This window comes from Zingiber officinale, chromosome 6B (genome assembly GCF_018446385.1).
Source record: "Zingiber officinale cultivar Zhangliang chromosome 6B, Zo_v1.1, whole genome shotgun sequence".
NCBI lineage: Eukaryota > Viridiplantae > Streptophyta > Magnoliopsida > Zingiberales > Zingiberaceae > Zingiber > Zingiber officinale.
Window position 1 is genome coordinate 83,676,445 of NC_055996.1, and position 17,463 is coordinate 83,693,907.

Consider the following 17,463-nt stretch of genomic DNA (forward strand, 5'->3'; position numbering starts at 1 on the left):
GTAGAGTGCACGGTGTCACAGCCCTACCCACTCGCCTCACTATTGTGTGTGAGATGGTGACTAAGCGTTAGGGGTGACCGGACGCATCGGCATCATCGCATTTATGCATTCGCTTGTGTTCTTTGCACTTATATCTGCATTTGGATGGATGCGTATGTTGACTGCATACAGGATTTATGACACTTCCGATCGGCGACTGATTATTCGATAGGTGGCCACGGTGATCTGATTATTCTTCATCCTTTTCTATTATGCATTACCTTCTTTTGTTCAGAAGACTGTACTCCATAGTTATTACTATTTGTTATAGTTTACTATACATGTCAACTAGGTATCTGCTGAGTTGTTGAACTCACCCCCGTGGACACTATCTTTTCAGGTACTAGGTTATTTATGGAGACGCTTGGAGTATCCTGGCTATCGGTCCCCACGTCACATCAGAAGCCCTGTCTCTGCCTTTGTTTATTGTTATTTTTGGTATATGTATTTGTGTACTTAGCTTTGTGTTCCGGTTTTGTGTTCGGAGTGTTGTTTTGGTTGTGTGGTGTAAGCCTAGCCGGCTAGCAGTATTTTATTTGGTTTTGTATGGGCTTGTATTTTATGTTTATCCGCTGTATTGGTTTCGTTTCAGCCGTGTAGGCTGATTATATATATTTAACTGCGTGGTTGTGTGTATATTCCAGCCGCCTGTGACTGATGTATATTATGCCTGTAGAAATGCTTCAGATTGTCACCCGTACAGGGGAGGTGCTGCCGAAATTTCTTCGGACAGGGACTCCTCTGGGGCGTGGCTGAGGTATTTAGTGCTTATAGAAAAGTTTCAGATTGTCCACCGTACAGGGGAGATGCTGCCGAAATTTTCTCGGACAGGGACTCCTCTGGGGCGTGACAAAATTGGTATCAGATAAATCTTGAAAATCCAGAACACATAGCAAGTATCATAAACTTGCTCTGATACCACTAAATTGTCACGCCCCAGAAGAGTCCCTGCCAGAAGAAATTTCGGCAGCATCTCCCCTGTATGGGTGACAATATGAAATATATCTACAATGCCCTTAGGGCCACATATACCTCGGCCAACACGGCTGGAATAATAACAATAAAATAACTAAACAACCACACAATTATATATGTAGCAGCCCACTCGACTGTACTAAAACCAAAACACAATGGAAAATGATAGAAAACCAAATACAAACAAAAAATACAAGACTGCTAGCCGGTTAGGCTTACACAACCATCAAGCAACACAAAACACTCCATAACAACACTCCAGCGCCAAAACCAGAATATACAATGCTAAGTACACTTAATACACAAAATAAATAAAAACATAAATGAAACCAGTAAGTCTTCAGATGTGACGTGGGAACCGGCAGACAGGATGCTCCAAGCGACTCCGTAAACAACCTGGTACCTGAAAATAGTGTCCACGGGGGGTGAGTTCAACAACTCAATAGATACCTAGTTGACATGTATAGTAAACTATAACAAATAGTAATAACTATGGAGTATAGTCTCTGAAAAGCGGAAATACCGTGAAAAGGTGAAGAGACTACTCACGGGCCTCCTATCGAATAATCAGTCGTCGAATGAGAGTATCATAAATCTTGTATACATAAACATACATCCATCCAAATACAAGATATAAATGCAACAAACACAATCGATAAATCCATAAATGTGTATGATGCTAATGATGGGTCCGGTCACCCGACGCTAGTCAACCATCTCACACGATGGTGAGACCGAGTGGGTAAGGTTATTGCACTCTGCCATCACTACTCTTGATGAGTGACCGAGTGGACGGGATGTTGGGAGTACACCTATCCTCCCACCCCAAATCATAAGTGGGGAGCTTAATGTTCTCGTCTCCGGTACACAATGACGGGAGGGATCCTGACGTGCTACCACGCTGCACACTACCCATGGCGGACCAACGATGGGCACCGACAAAGCGGCGTCTACCGTGTCACGCTACCCGTGGCGAACCAGTGAACCGGAGATGAAATCGTGATGTATGCTAAACAATAATGGAGTAGACTATCGCGCAGCATGACACTAAGCATGACATAATCCTGAACAGTATAACAATATCCATATATATATAAAATGTGTACCATAGCACAATGAACCAAATCAAAGGTACACAGACCAGATAAGGTATAAAAACCTAGATCCTGAACATAATAACCACATGGTTGTGCCACTACCCCTATAAGCATGTATAATCAGGTCAGTACTAACATGAAGTGCATAATAGGTAAACAAAACAAGCATGTAACAGGTATCGGGTAGTGACCAACCGAAGCAAAGACTAACATAATCATTACTAAAGGTTATAACCTACTAAACATATCAACATGACATTATCAAAGATAAGTCAAGGTACCCGCCTCTAAAAGTGGAGATCATCTCCGAAATAGACCTCACGTCGAGACACCGTCCCGAATCAGAGTCCTGTACCAATCAATGTGTATATTTTATTTAGCTAAATTCAAATAAGTAGCTAAATAAAAATCTCTAACACTAAATTAGGGCAAAAACCCTAATCAACACACAAATATAAACTTAATTCACACTCAACAACCAATTACAACCTCCAATTCAAACCTACACATGATCATGTAATCAAATCATACCTAAATCAATCTGTTATCCACAACACGTATCAAATCCCTACACTTACCTCAATTCACAGCCGAACGAGATGCTGGAACTAAGTGGATGTTGCTATTGGAAGGGTTGCTACTAGAACAAGATTACCCCACAGTACAGAATAGAACCTCTCTTCACCGCACTGCCCTAATCAAGGAGCTGTCCTCCAAGAACACCCCACAACACACACAATTCTAGATCAAAGATCAACAAGAAATGGAGAATTCTAATCCAGCAATACATGATTCCAACCAGAACTCACCTCCAACCGAGACCTCAGTCAGCAGCAAGGAAGAGGAGGTCCACTGATCAAGCACAACTCCTCTAGTTTCTGCCCGCCAGCCCAAGCACATCTCAATGATCCCAACCTCTCCAAATCTATAACCTAAATCCGCAGCCAAGAATTAGGAGAATCAAGAACAACGAAGAAGGATCGGACACTGCGCTAGGGCATAACGGAGAAAAATCCAGAGAAGAGGAAAGAAGGACTAGGAGTCGATCGCTTACCCTCAAAGCCCTAAGGCACCTTCACGTCGACGATCGATGGACCTTGGATCGATCCAGTGGCGTCGACTAGGGCAAATTCACCGTGAGGGCTTGTGTGGCGTCGTCGGGCAGAGACGAAAGGAAGGAGGACGACACTAGAGCAGAGAGAAGGGCTCTGCTCGGCGATCGAAGGAAGGGGCTCAGCCGGCGGTGCTCGCGCGTCACCAGTGCTTGGGCAGGGAAGAAGAAGGGAGGCGGCGTCGGCACACAAGAGGAGAAAAGAAGACGGTTAGGGCATAAGAAATAGGCTCGGGCTTTCTCTCAGTCGACGGCTTAAAATCGCAAGGAGGCAGCAATCGCCGCGTGAGAGGAGAAGAAGGAAGGGCGTCGGCGCGAGGAGGTTAGGGCACGAAGAAGATGAGCAAAGGAAATCGCCGTCGGGGAAAGAACTCGGGTACGCGGGGGAAGGGAGGAAAGAAAATGAAAAAGGAAAATAAATAAAGAAAAATCAACTTTTCCTCGCTTAAATGGGTAGCATAAACAGGCTTTCCCCGGGGGCCCAATATTTATCCCCGTAAGCTCGTCCATACGAGCTTCGAAAAAATCCCGAAAAATTTCTAAAAATTTCGAAAAATTCCCTTATTATTCGCCCTTTTCCAGACATCACTAGCCATGAAGGCAACTCTACCCCCTCTTTTATAATCCTTGGCCTTAGCAAATAAGGAAATTTAAATAAAAACTTAATTCTTTTTCCATGAAAAGAAAAATTAATTAATTTAAAAAACAAGTTTTATTTTCTTAAACATCATGGTCGACTACTTTAATCTCCAAAACAAGGAGAGTTTTAATTAACACAAGAATTAAAACTTCCTCATTTATTTCCGGAAATTTATAAAAAATTTCTCCAATAATTTTTCCCTTCATGGTGGTTTGTAAAAAGGAAATTTTATAAATTAAAATCTTTCTTTTAAACATGTGGATGATTACCAAAAAGGAAAGTTATCTCTAAAAATTAAAATCTCCTTTCAATTTACAAATAAGGAAAGATATCAAATTTTTTTTTAATCTTTTGTAGAAACTTATAAAAGAAATATTTAATTTTTAAACTCTCTTTAAAATTATGAACATGGTTAAAAAGGAAAGTTTTCTTAAAATTAAAATCCACCTTTCAATCTACAAATAAGGAAAGATTTCAAATCTTTTCTTAATATTTTGTAGAAAGCTATAAAAGGAAAGATTTAAATTTTAAACTCTCTTTTAAAATCATGATATCCACATTAAGAAAAGATTAAAAATAAAATCTCTTTTAATATGATGTGGCCGGCCACACCAAGCTTGGGTTCAAGCTAGGGTCGGCCACACCAACTCAACTCATCCTATTTACTTGGCCGATCCCAATAGGATGGGTATAAAGGTGGGTAAGAAGTGGGTATGTGGTGGATATAAATCTCTATATACAAGAGGCTACGATAGGGATTGAGAGGAGGAATTGGTTTTGGTCTCTCGATGAAATTAAGCTTCCCGTGTTCATCCTGAACACACAAATTAACTTCATCAATAATAATTCATACCACTAAAGAATTATTATTGAACTACCGCACTAATCCCAAATTACATTTTAGGCTCATTCTTATTATGAGTGTGTTAGTCTCCCTGTGTTTAAGATGTCGAATATCCACTAATTAAATGAGTTACTGACAACTCACTTAATTAATATCTTAGTCCAAGAGTAGTACTACTCAACTTCATCGTCATGTCAGACTAAGTCCACCTACAGGGTTTAATATGACAATCCTTATGAGCTCCTCTTGGGGACATTCTCAACCTAGATTACTAAGACATAGTTTCCTTTTATAATCAATAACACACACTGTAAGTAATATCATTTCCCAACTTATCGGGCTTATTGATTTATCGAGCTAAATCTCACCCATTGATAAGTCAAAGAAATAAATACTAAATATATGTGTTTGTTATTATATTAGGATCAAGAGCACACACTTCCATAATAATTAAGGTCTAGTTCTTTTAACAAGTCAGTATAAAAAGAACTTACCTAAAATGGTCCTACTCAATACACTTAGAGTGTACCAGTGTCATTTATTAGTCAAGATAAACTAATACCTAATTACACTACGACTATTCCAATGGTTTGTTCCTTTCTATCTTAGTCGTGAGCAACTGTTTATAATTTATTAAGAACCGATAACATGATCTTTTGTGTGTGACACCACACACCATGTTATCTACAATATAAATTAATTGAACAACTAGCATAAATGTAGACATTTTTGACCAATGTGATTCTTTATTTCAAAATAAATGTTTACAAAAGCCAGATTTTTAGTATACACTCTAACAATCTCCCACTTATACTAAAAGACTAAGCTGCCATATCTGCTACCATACATCTGATTCCCATCCCCTCCACATGCCAATCAAAAGCTTTCGCCGGAAGGGCCTTAGTGAAAGGATCTCAGTTATCATCTGATGCAATCTGGGGGACAACAACTTTTTCCTCGTTATACGATATCTCGTATTGGGTGGTACTTGCACTCTATTGTGTTTACTTGCCTTATGGACTTATGGTTTCTTCGAGTTTGCTACTGCACCATTATTGTTACAATAATAAGTTTTGGACAAACCAGAAATCATGTCTAAGTCCATCATGAAGTTTTTGAGCCATATAACTTCTATGGCTGCCTCAGAGGCTGCTATATACTCAGCTCCTATGGTGGAGTCCGAAAAACACCTATTCTTAACACTCTTCCATTGTTATGGCTTTACTTCCTAAAGTAAACACAAAATCCCGAGGTCGACTTACTATTGTCCCTATCTGATTGCAAGTCAAAATCCGTGTAACCCACAGGGATCAAATTATCTGTCTTGTAAACTAGCATATATTCTCTAGTATATACTTTATAGCAGTCTAGTGTCCTGGTCCTGGGTTACTTCGATATCTGCTAACTATGCCTTGGGCAAAATAGATATCCAGTCTCATACATAGTATTACATACATTAGGCTTCCGATAGCCGAAGCATAAGGAACTATCTTCATGTTCTTTATCTCCTTTGATGTCTTTGGAAACATTTCTTTAGATAAAGCTACTCCATGCCTAAAAGGTAGAAAACCTTTCTTGGAGTCTTGCATGCTAAAATGAGCAAGGATTGTTTCGATATATAAATCTTGGAATAAGCACAATATTCTTTTCTTGCGATCCCTTATTACTTTGATCCCAAGAATATGTGCATTCTCCCAAGTCCTTTATATCGAATTTGTTTGGACAACCATACCCTTACTTCCGACAACATTTTGATATTATTTCCAATTGCCAAAAATGTCATCTACGTATAGTACAAGAAATACCACCACGTTTCCATCACACTTCTTGTATACACAAGACTTATCTAGTCACTGAATGTATCCATAGGTCTGGATTACTTCATTAAACTAGATGAACCAAGACCTTGAAGCTTTTCTTTAGTCCATAGACTGATTGAGCTTGCATACAAGATGCTCTTTTCCCTTTGCGATGAACCCTTCTGGTTGCTTTATATGGATATTTTCTTCAAGACTTCCATTAAGGAAAAATGTCTTGACATCCACTTACCAAATCTCATAGTCCATATAGATAAAAGAATCTAGATAGACTTAAACATGGCTACCGATGAAAAAGTTTCCTTTTTCAACAAGCCTTACTTTGAAAATTTCCACCTTCTTGTCTACTCCTCTTTTCCTATTGTAGACCTATTTACACCCAATGACTTTTACACCATTTGGTGGTTCTATAAGCTCCCAGACTTTATTAGAATACATATATTCTAATTCTGTATTCATTGCTCTTTACAAAGATGCTGCATCTTTATCTTGGAGCGCTTCGTCATATGTCCGGGAATTAGGTTCATGTTCACCAGGGATCAAGTCCAAAGACTCTCCCAAAACATGAATATTTTAGGTTGCCTAACAACCCTCCCACTATGACGAAGCACTTTATGCAATTGTGTATCATTTGTGATACGTGTTGCAGTTTCTTGTGATATTTCATCTTATACAGTTGGTACTAGATTAGACGTGTCCTTTATTATTTCCTTAAGAACAAATTTACTTATGGGCTTGTGGTTCATTACATAGTCCACTTCTAAAAATCGAGCATTGGTGCTAACAATGACCTTCTGATTTTTAGGACTATAAACCTCCTTTCATTTCTCTAGGATAACCCACAAACAAGTGAACTCCTGTCTGACTTATCAGTGTCTCCCTTCAGCACATGTGCTTGCCTACCCCAAAACTGAATATGCTTTAGACTAGGCTTACTCCCATTATACAATTCTATGGGAGTAGAGTATTCTAATTTAAGAGGTACTATGTTCACTTTCGTTTCCAGAGTATATCCTCAAAATGAATTTGGTAATTCTAAATAACTTATCATTGATCTAACTGTTTCCATAAGAGTCCTATACCTTCGTTCTACTACACCATTCTGTTGGGGTGTACCAGGTGCAGTTAGTTGGGATTGAATCCCAACTTTTGATAAGTGACTCCTAAACTTTCCCAAGAGGTATTTGCCACTACGATCTCAACGTAGTGTCTTGATACTTTTACCTTGACGTTACTCCACATTAGCCTAATACTCTTTGAACTTATCAAAGCACTTAGACTTGCGGCTCATCAAGTAAATGTACCCGTATTTTGAATAGTTGTCTATAAAATAGACGAAATATTCGAAACCACCTCTTTCCTGGAGAGTCATAGATCCACACAAATCAGAATAAACCGATTCCAACATATCTTTGGCTCCATACCCCTTAGACTTAAAAGCTTCTTGGTTATTTTTACTTCCAAGTAAGACTCGCAGGTTGGAAAAATTTCCCCTACCAATGAACCCAAGAGTTCATTGGTTATTATCCTTTGAATCCTACTCAAGTTAATATAACCTAGCCTTAGATGCCAAAAATATGATTGGTTCATTTCCGAATGTTGCTTTCTCTTATTAAAATTAGAAGAAGTGTTATTAATTTCCATTTATTGCATCGTAGGAGTTATTGGATTATAATTATCAACCAACATACCAGAACAGATAAGTTCCTTATTTTTCTTGATAACAAGTTTGTTATCAAAATAGACAGAATATCTATTCTTTGATAGTTTAGAAACCGAAATCAAGTTCTTTCTAAACTTGGTATATAAAGACAATTTTCTCAAAATCCACTTTTTATTCCTATTAGAGGATAAACATCTCCCACTGCAACAGCTGCTACTTTTGCAGTAGTGCCCATGTAGACGGTGATTTCCCCTTCATATAGTTGTCGGGTTTCCTGGACCCCCTGCAATGAATTACAGACATGATCAGTGGCTCCCGTATCTACACACCAGGTACCGGTAGATAATACCACTAAACATGTATCAACTAATGAATAAAATACACCTATATTGTTCTTAGTTCTAAGAGGACAGTCTACCTTAATATCCAAGTCCTATTTCCAATCATTATAATTGGGACTACTAAGTATTTTCTATAGTATAATAATTAGGGGATTGACAAACATTTTAAATTCTAAGAATCATAAAAATATTTGGTCAAGACCAACTCCTTAAAATTCCCATGAATTTTGTATGCCATGATAGTGTGGACGTATACAAAATCAAAGAGGAGATTTTATCCATTAATTTTATTATCTCGTCAACCTTACTTTATGACAAATAAAATTAATAGTTGGTCTGTCTTTGATCAAATATTTGGTCAAAACTTTGAATTTAAAATAATATTGATTCCTCAAAACAATATCATTTAAATTCACCAACAACTCAAACACGGTGAATTTTGCATGCCACGATAGTGTGGACGTATACAAAATTGAACACTTGTAAGAGGAGGGTTATACCCATTAATAACCTTGTCAACCTATCTTTATGACAAATAAAATTACCTCAAATACCGTGAATATTATATGCCACGATAGTGTGGACGTATACAAATTCAAACATTTGTAAGAGGAATTTACCCATTAATTTTATTATCTTGTCAACCTGACAAATAAAATTTTCTCAAACACCGTGAATTTTGTATGCCACGAAAGTGTGGACGTATACAAATTCAAACATTTTTAAGAGGAGGGTTATAATTTTATTATCTTGTCAACTTATCTTTATGACAAATTAATAGTTGGTTTTCCTTCGGTCACACAAATAATAGCAGTGTCTCCGGTGGGGAGGATACTATTAAATGAGCCTAAGTGTATACCATTACTTGATACTTAGTCCATTAAATAAGATTATGCCCCTTCCGATGGGGAAGATCACACGCTCTTAATTAATTTCCTATAACCATCCAAAATGATCCGCAAACAAACTCATTCGATATGGAGGAAGGCACTCATAGCCAACATGCAAGCTTGTTGCATCACTTACAAACCGGTAATGGAGACCATGGGATTCATATACTAATCCCTCTCCCACTTAGTTATTTAAGGTGAGGAATTTTAACCTATGCTAGCATATCATGCACACATACATCTCAGTAAATAAAAGCAATAATTTTAGAAATTAATTTTCCAACTATTATGACCTTTTCCATCACTGTCTTCAGTATGCTCCAACCCTAGCTGCTTCCATCTTTAGCCACCGCCATCGGGTCAAGTTGTCACATCTATCTTGCTTCTTATTCCGCTACGCCTCTGGTCCTCCAATGGCACCACGCCTTGCAAGAATACGATCCGCGACAAATATAGAATTTTACATATATCGATCCTATATTCCACAAAGGAATGTACATGTAATTTAGATCGAAAAATAAAATTCTTAAAACTTAGGGCTAATATAGCTCCTGCTATATTAGTTAAATACAATCATACACACACAAAATAATGCCCTTGACATGTCCAAGGGTCCAATCACACACAATATCTATATGTCATAATAGTTGGAGCCTGCAACCATAAAGTTAACACAACCTACTATTATCCTGCCTAAATTATGTATGACATGTGCATAATCTATATGAAAACCAAACACACAGAGGCAAACCCTAGCTCTGATACCAATTGTTGGTTGGTCCTAGGAAGATCGTACCAGTTCCACTATACAAAAATTTTGTACAAGTGTTGAACCTTTCCTAAACAACCTATTGTGTTCTTTAGAAGTTAAATTAGGAATCACAAACGGAACTTAACATTATTGATTTCAAATTTAACTTATCTATTTTTAATGGTTTAGACTTGGATCGCAAGCAGAACTTAACACTATTGATCCAAATCAACCTATGTTATAAATTTAATTAAATATTAATTTTCAAAATTAACTTCCAGGACTGCATGACAAGGCACATGACCTTCTTGGGTATGGGAGCATCTACCACCGCCTAGATAAAACCTTTTAAGGAAAGCTAATATTTAATTTCCTTATATAACTCTAGGTTTAACCAAAAAGAACAATCGAATCACAAATTCGAAAAATAAAACAAAAGAAACACAAATTCGAAACAAATCCGAAAACTCTAGAATCATATGCCTCTTGTGTTTGGTATTTCCAAAAATAACTATACAAAGAAAACTAGTATGATGCGGAAAACAATTACTAGTTATACCTTTCTTTGTAAGCAAATAACCTCTTGATCTTCTACCGTATTTCTCTTCTAATCTCGGACGTTGTGTGGGCAACGATCTACCAAGATGAGAACCACCCAAGCCCTTCTTCTCCAAGCAAGTTTCGGCCACCATCAAGTCTCCAAGAGATGTAGAGGTTCAGCCACCACCACCAAGCTCCAAGGGATGCAAGAAACAAAGCCTCCTTTCTTTCCTTCTTCTCCTAGCTAGAACCGGCCACCATCAAAAACTCCAAGAGGGGATGAAACCAACCACTAAAGAAGAAGAGAAGAGGAGAGGGAGAACCTCTAGGGCCGGCCACACTAAGGAGGAAAAGAGAGGAAGAAAAAGAATAGAGTTCACACTACAAGAAATTTTAGATTTAACCACACCTAATAGACAACAGTTTTTCGAGAAACTGTTGTCTTTTTGCCATTTAACAACGGTTTTATTGAAAACCGTTGTTGTTCACCATAATTTTTTTTTAAATGACAACGGTTTTTAAAAAACTGTTGTCTAAAAACTGTCATCTTTTAGCGTTGCTTACATGATAATATACAACATTTTTATTAAACTGTTGTCTATTGAATGTTGTTGAATCCCAAAAAAATAATAGTTTTTTTTTACTTCACGAACAAAAACCTAAAACCCATTTCTCCGGGACTCTTCCACGAACAAAAACCTAGCTCCGACTCCTCCTTCGCGACTCCTCTATGAAAGACGTTCCTCGTTGCTCTCGCTGCTTTGCTCGTAAAGTGTCAGTGCATTGATAAGAAATTTGAGATTCAACCACACTGAATAGACAATAATTTTTCAAAAAATTGTTGTCTTATTTCATTTAACAATGGTTTTATTGAAAACTATTATTGTTGGCCTTTTTTTTTAAAGAATGGTTTTTAAAAAATCATTATCTTATGTATGCCAAAGACAATGATTTTTTAAAACCATTTCGTTGTCTCATCTATAAGAATCCAGGGACAACTTATTTCTCATGTCATTGTATGCAGCTTAGATGGAAATTGTTGTTTATGTAATTTCAAAATCTGCTTGCTTTACTTGTAATCGTTTGTTGGCCATATATTGGATGACCTTCATATCATCGTGTGTCTTGATAATTAGCATTTTGATACATTATTTTGGCTTTTAGACTTAGTATTTTTTTTTTACCTTATTGCATATTTAACTTTGTGTTTATATTATGTTGTGTGGTTATGATCTATTTTTGGACTTAATTATATTATAAATTTCCTATAAATTATGGAATTTAATCTCATCTTTTTATGTGATTTTATAGGAAATTCAAAGAGTCATGAATTACGGTCTGATTGGATTGAATCTGGCTTGATTTGAAGATCAAACAGAGGAGATCAAATAATGATTAAACAGATAATTTTATTGGATTTTCAGGAATTTTAGAAATTTTCTGAAAATTTTTCAAAGCCTGTTTGATATATTTTAAGGGGATCAATTATAGGTTTGGAAAAAAAAAATCTGTTTGGAATAACCACTAAATGGGAGTTGATAGAGAAGCTAACTTAAGATTTAATCAATTTAAAACCTAAGTATATAATAATTGTATCGTGCCCTTTTCATTTCCTTCCCGAGTTTCCCATTCCCTAATTTCGCGCTGCCCTCACCCACTCGCCCGAGCGCCGCGCAGCCTTGATCGCTGATCGCCTTGGCGCCGTCTCTGGCGGTGGTGGAAGTGGTAGTGTTGCCAAAGGCTGCTGCGCCTGAGTCTGAGTCTGCCACTGTGACAGTGTTGGGTATTGAGCCAAAGACGGATAGGTAGGTTGTGACTGATACTAGACCAGCGGCTGGGGTTGTGACTAGTACTGCCCTTGAGTCAGATACTGTGGTCCCGGAACAAAGCTCTGTGGTACTATGAGGGCATCGGAGTGCTCTTGTCCATGCATGCCATATTCAGCTGCTGCCAAGGGAGCTGTCCTCTGCTGGCTATGCGAAGATTGGGCTCTCCGCCCTCCTCGATAAGCTCCTGTCTGACTGGGCTGTCCTCTATGACCAGACACTCTGGAAGCCATATGCTGAGCCTTCAGCGAACAATCCCGGCTCAAGTGCCTGGGTAGTTTACAATAATAGCAAACTGACTACCCCAGGGAGCAGGCTGTGGTGATGTGGTCTCTGGACCCACATCTAGTGCAGTGAATGTCGCTGGTGGGCTGTTTCCGGTTCTGTTGAGAAGACCGGGAACGTCCTGATGAAGATCGCCCAGACTTTTGAGGCTAACCAGAAACCCCAGAAGTACCCTGACCTGACCGACTGTAACCACTCTATTGTTGTCCAGTCGCATGTGCCTGTTGGATCTATCCTGATGTCTGACCCGTCTGCTTCCTTTTCCTGTCCGGAAACACTCTCTGCTAAGCTGACTCAATCATGAGGGCTCTGTCCAACACCTCTAAATAGGATGAACTCCCAAAACCGGCAAGCTTTACTTGTTGATGTCCATCTAGTCCCTAGATAAACTGAAGCATGCGGGATCTGTCCTCAACAACTAATTTTGGACAAAACCTGGCCAACCGATTAAACTCAACATTGTACTCTGTCACGGTGTGATTGTTCTGCCGAAGGTTCAGAAAATCCTGTCGGTGAGTCATCTGATATGCCCATGAAAAATACCGGCTCTCGAAAGCCTCCCTGAATCTCGCCCAAGTGATATTCGGCTCGCCTATGATGGAACACTGCGTATCCCACTAGATATCAGCCTCATCTCGTAAATGGAAAGCAACCAACTCTGCTTTCTCCCACTTGAAGCAAGCCATGTAGAAGAAGGTTCGCTCCATGGTCTCTATCCAGGACTGAGCCACACTCGAATCAGTCTCTCCTCGGAAGAGTGTGAATCGACTCTTCATCGACTCTGCCAGTGCTGGGATCCGGGCTCGTGCCACGACTATATCAGTGAGGTGAGTAGGGACGGCTGCAGGAACTGGCGGAACCACTGAAGCTGGCACAACAGGTGGTACCACTGCATAGGCCGGGGGAGGTATCCCCGGTGCTGCTACATAGGCTGGGTCAGGTGCCACTGGTGGCACTGCAGGGTCAACATAAGTGGGCGCGGTTGGAGGTACGGTAGATGGGGGTACCGGATGTGGAGCAACTACTGCTGTTGGTGCAGGTGCAGGGTGAGCAGTAGGCACCAGTGGCGGTGGTGCCTGGTACACCGTAGGCTCGACCGGAGCAGGTGCTGGGTATGCCGGTGGTACCCCTGGTGGTACCGTAAATACGGTAGGGGTGGGTACAACAAGTGCAGCCGAGGTAGGTACCTCTAAAGGAGCCATCAGGGTCTAAGAGTCCGATGCGCCCGCAGTATCCTGAGTCTGTCCCTGACCGACAGGCTCAACCCCAGTAGGCATCTCTGGCAAGTCCAGAGATTCCAAAGTCCTCTTACGTGGCTGTCTAGCACCACGTCTAGACACAACTACACGTCTAGATCTCCTCATATCTGTTAAGTTATATCACAGATATTACTACAAGTAACAAAATTATAAAATTACCTTTTTACCTATTTGTCGTCAGGAGATGTTCCGTCGCTGTCCAGTCCCCGTACATAACCTCGAAATCCCGTAAGCGAAAATTGACGGAAATCCGTACAAATCCAAAATGAAATTCCAAAACATGAACATAACGAACATCCGTACACATCCTAAAATACCCAGATTGACTCACAAACCTAGGCTCTGATACCAAAAATATTGGTATCAGATTAACTCAAAAATCCAGAACACAAATATATGAAACACGAAAAATAGGTATCGCGAACCTGCTCTGATACCAAATAAATTGGTATCAGATTAACTCAAAATCCAAAACGAAAAGAAAGTATTGTATACCTGTAGCGCCCGCCCTCCCTGCTAACCCTAAGGGAAGGGGCTACGATACTCTACGTACATATTACAGCGGAAGACTTAAAATAATTTTTCTTAGATTAATAAAAACTTTTATTTTGTTTGCATATCCGAACTACACTAATATGGTTTCCATAACATGATAACAAGATAAATAGAAACATAACATCTAGTCACCCATTTAGTACTACAATTTATGAAACCAAAGCGTAATTCTTAAAAGTTCTTAAAGCAGGTTCTTATTGGGTTGCCTAGCCACAGCCACACACATCTCCTTGCCTCTCCTGCTGCTCCTTTAGCACATCCAGCTTTTTCCTTTATTTGCGGTACAAGGAAAGTAAGCTGTGAGGACTCATGGCTCAGTAAGTTCCTTTCCTACTCACTAAAACCAAAAATCATTACATAATCAAAGAATATATCAACATAACATGATCTCAACTAGTCATGGCATAACATATCATACTCTTTAATCATATCATGCAACATAACAAAATCATAATTAGTCATGGCATATCATCTCTTAAAGCATAGCATGAAATATAACATAATCATATCTAATCATGGCATCTCATCCCTTAAAGCATAGCATGGAACATATCATAGTCATATCTAATCATGGCATATCATAAATTATAGCATTATAACAATATGATCATAAAGTATATGCAATATGATTTTGAAAACATGTATCCGAAAAACATGTGTATGTCTCATGATCTTTAAAATCATTTCTTCTTACATATATACTTGAACATAATATCAACATATTGGGGATCCCGGCTTAGTACCATATACATACATAATGCGCGCATCCTAAGTAGATCCAAGGTAGCTAGTCTTGATCCTACTAGGAAACTAGGCCCGTAGCTCGACCTAGGGGCACGTAAGGAGCCCACCCTTTGCTAGGCCCGTAATTCGACCTAGGGGTGCATAAGGAGCCCACCCTTTTGGTACAAGCCATTCAAAGTAAAACACATGTCATACTTATACATATCATACATCATACAAGCATGCATCACTTAGGCATACATCATATAAAAGTATGCATCACTTAGGCATACATCATGTCATAAAGGTACGCATCACTTAGGCATACATCATATAAAAGTATGCATCACTTAGGCATACATCATGTCATAAAAGTATGCATCACTTAGGCATACATCATATAAAAGTATGCATCACTTAGGCATACATCATATTAACATGCATATCATAAAAGCATACATATTTTAAGCACATAGCATATCATCAAAGTATGCATATTTCCTTCCACATAGCATATCATAAAAAGCATGCATATTCTAAGCATATAGCATATCATCAAGCATGCATATTCTAAGCACATAACATATCATCAAAGCATGCATATTTCTAAACACATATCATATCATAAAAACATGCATATTCTAAGCATATAGCATATCATCAAGCATGCATATTCTAAGCACATAACATATCATCAAAGCATGCATATTTCTAAACACATATCATATCATAAAACATGCATATCTCTATCCACATATCATATCATAAAAATGTATAAATCACAAGCATACATGGTTAAGCATAAGGGTGTATCATGTGATTATACTATCATAAGAAACATGGTAACATAGTTAACTTGGGTTCTAAGCTTCCTAAACCCTTGGGTTCCTATCATGGCCGAACCCCCTTAGGTCTCAATTTAGGTAAAAACAACCTCCAAGCATGTGAAACCTAAATTATCATTACATGAATTTCATAGGAAGCATTATAAGTATGATTTACTTGGTTTCTAAGTTCTCCAAGTCCTTAAACTCATGTGGACGAACCCTATCAGTATATAAACAAGGTCCCAAATGTCATGAAAGCATGGAAACCTTAAACCACATTTATAGCATTTTTTTCCAAGTAACATAGTAAGCATATTGAGCTAGTTCCTAAGTCCTTCAAGCCCTTAACATATGTCATAGTCAAACTTTTAACAAGTGTTCATGAGGGCTAAAAACAAACATACAAGCATGTGAACTTGAACTAACATCATGTATAAATTCATAACAAAACATTATACAACATGTATGGCCGAAACTTACCCTAGCCTCAATTAGGTCATTAAACAACATATAGCATGGGAACTTTGTCTTTCTACTTATCATATTCCATGTAAAGTGACATAAGCATATTTAATTCTTGTTCTAGGGTTTCTAGGGCATCTATTCCTTCATGGCCGAAACATACAATAGTCCATTTAGGTCATGGAAAAATTTTACAAGCATGTGACACAATCAACACATTATCCTATTTTCATAAGAAGCACTTTTAACACATTTGGTTTCATTTCTAAGGCCTCTAGGTCTTTTAAACCCTACTTGGACGAAACTCAACAGTATATAAACTTGCTTCAAATATCCTAAAAGCATAAGAAATCATACAAGTTTCATAGCATGTATAAAGACAAGCATAATAAACATACATGTGAATTGTGTCTTAGGCTTCCTAGGTTTCTTTCCCTTTTTCTTTTATTTTTCCTCATGTCCGAAACCTACCATTATTTAAACAAGGTTTTAAGTGGCCTAAAGCATGGAAAATCTAAGTAAGTTTCATGGCAAAAATTACTAAGAACATCATATACAAAGTTGGTTCATAAACAAGCTAGGACCCTTGTGATCCTACATGTCATATATCATGTAACTAATTTTCCTATACTCAATTTAAACATAAGAACATTAAAAAACTTTCATATCATAATATCACAGAGGTCTTGAGCATATTAGAATTTTGTTTAAGCTTTTCTAACTATCCATCTTATCATGGCCGAAAATCTAAAATAAGAGTTCATGAATTTCTAGCAATGTTCAACATGCAATTCTTTAAGAAAACTCTATATTCTATC

General features: G+C 38.3%; 1 long non-coding RNA gene across 2 annotated transcripts; it reads right to left on the reverse strand.

Moving 5' to 3' along the window:
• Positions 1-1,144: 1,144 nt before the first annotated feature.
• On the reverse strand, positions 1,145-3,618 carry LOC121990362. Of its 2 annotated transcripts, none has more exons than XR_006114571.1 (4): positions 3,166-3,618; positions 2,921-3,043; positions 2,690-2,817; positions 1,145-1,417 (listed from the first exon to the last, which is right to left on the reverse strand). It is a non-coding gene; the product is annotated as an uncharacterized LOC121990362 (long non-coding RNA). The 2 variants fall into 2 exon arrangements; XR_006114570.1 differs by lacking the exon at positions 1,145-1,417 and adding an exon at positions 2,284-2,460.
• Between the last annotated feature and the right edge of the window lie 13,845 nt (positions 3,619-17,463).